This window comes from Triticum dicoccoides, chromosome 3B, assembly GCF_002162155.2.
Source record: "Triticum dicoccoides isolate Atlit2015 ecotype Zavitan chromosome 3B, WEW_v2.0, whole genome shotgun sequence".
NCBI classification, from domain to species: domain Eukaryota; kingdom Viridiplantae; phylum Streptophyta; class Magnoliopsida; order Poales; family Poaceae; genus Triticum; species Triticum dicoccoides.
In genome coordinates this window covers 579,254,913-579,257,306 of record NC_041385.1, presented here as the reverse complement: position 1 = coordinate 579,257,306, position 2,394 = coordinate 579,254,913, and positions in this window count along the sequence as shown.

Genomic DNA, 2,394 nt, shown 5'->3' with positions numbered 1-2,394 from the left:
GTGCTTGCGCCTATGATGGAGTAAGGGATTATGGTACTTATTAGGGGGGGTCACATAGAGAGAGAATAAGGGCGGAGAGTGTTGGATGGGTCTATATGTATAGTGCGAGCGAGACATGTGTATGTGGGAACCAGGGAGATACAAAGTTTGAGAGAGATTGAGGAGCCCCGATAAGGCTGAGTGGTGCGTCAGATAGCTGAGAGGGGGAAAGAGATATTCCATCCGCTCGATAATGCAGTGCATGTAAATTTTTTAGAAGTCAAACCTTGGAAACTTTGATCAGGTTTATGCAGATGTTATTTATATCTACAATACCATAGATACATCATACAAAACTACATCTCATGGTGAATCTAATGGTATATGTTTGTCGTTCCAGATTTAATTGTTTTTCTCCACGTACATAGTCAAACTTTGTGATGTTTGACTTTTCAATAAATCAATATGCTATAGACCGAGGAGAGTTCCTAAGTCAAGAGAGATAAAGTGCGTGTGAAGGAGAATGAGTAAGTGTGCAAAAGAGTATGTGTGTGAAAGAAAAAGTGACAACAAACGATAAATTAGAGAGAGTGTGTTTTTTCATTTCTTAGGCGAACATATTACGCATGCATCCCCGAGATAGAAAAGTGAGGCGAGGAGATACACGAAGATAGCTAGTGTGTAATTGTTTGCAACGGAGAGAGACACCCCTATAGCAGATGTCCAATAGAGGTCTGGCCAACAAGGAACAAAGGTCGAGAGGGACACATGGAGAACATGGACGCATGGGGAGGGCAAGAGGGTGTGTTTGTGATAGAGAGATCCCCTCGAGATCGTGAGGGGACTATATGGGTGGGAGATCGAGGGAGGTGTGTGCGCGATAGTAAGATGCCCTGAGAGAAATCGAGATAGACCATGCACATGTTTGTGATGGAGACTAAGATTAGCTAGTCATATACATATAGGGGGGACTGCGTGTGCCTAAAATTGAGTGAGAGACCATCATACTTGGCTATCTAGGCATGATATTGTGTGTATGTGCATGTGAGATGGAGAGAGAACGAGGGAGAGAGATAGAGTTTTAGATGGGCCTATCGAGTGCGAGTGAGATATGCATGTGTATGTGTGACCCATGTAGATGGAGAGTTTGATAGAGAGGGGGGAGAGCTCCGAGATGACAGAACGGTGCGTGAGAGAGTTAGGGGAAACAAGCCAAGGAATTTGTGTGCGTACGATGAGTGCACCCAAGATATCTAGCTTGGACTAGAGAATCATACATAGTGTGCGAGAAAGACCTATAGATGGAGTATATATGCATGCGAACTAGAAAGACCCCCCCCACACACACACACACAAAGAGAGAGAGAGAGATGGAGAGAAAGCAAGAGGGACCAAGAAGGTTTGTGTGTTTGATGCCTGCGATAGAATTGAAGATTGTCGGAGAGAGAGAGAGAGAGAGAGAGAGAGAGAGAGAGAGAGAGCAGGAGTCCGGGAGTGGGGGAGGCCACGTTTTATGCATCAAAGACTGATATAAACCATGTTTCGATATAAACTTGCATTCAAATATTTAAATTGGAGAACATGTTGTCTGCAATCCACACATGAACGGATATACGCGTATATAAAACAAGTTCATTAATTTGACTTTCAACATGTCCATGGAGTACTATAATATTGTACAATATGCTACTCGATTGAGGTGTTCAATTTTGGATTTAGTTCACTATTTTGACCTGGTGAACGAGCTATTTCATTGAATCGAGATATTTCATTTTGGGTTTGATTCCCGTTTTTGAGTGGGTCAACTATTTGTTATATAGTAAATCGGTAGCAACAAGCATGTAAAAACATTACTCCCGAGGATCATCTCTCCATCTAAAAAAGAAGTGGCAAGCTAATATTTCAAAATTTGATTCGAATCGACTTGGTAAGGTAGACGTGGATGCTCGTTCTCCAAAATTTTGAACGAACCGTTAAACATCCTCTACTCGGTGGAATTCGCCCGAGCAAATAAATGGGAGACACGAAATTACCGTCCTATGTGGGACACGCATCAATTGGCCTGTTGTACATCGAGGGTAGGTTCATAACTTCATCCAAGCGCGCCTTCTCCTTTGCCGAAATGACACGTGCCAAATAATTCATAAACCATGGTCAGCAAAACACGCTCTCCTCGGCCGAAATAGCTCGCACCCACTATTTCAAAACATGCTCTCCTCGCCCGAAATCGCTCGCACCCACTATATTTCAAAACATGCCCTCCTCGCCCGAAATCGCTCCCGCCCACTATTTGGGGAGGAGCAAAGTTACTCTACTATCCCCGACCCTCAGTACACAGACCTAAGCCGAGAAGCCTAAAGGCAGGGGTAGAACTGTAACTCCCCCTCACATTTCAGACAAATGTGTCCATAAAAC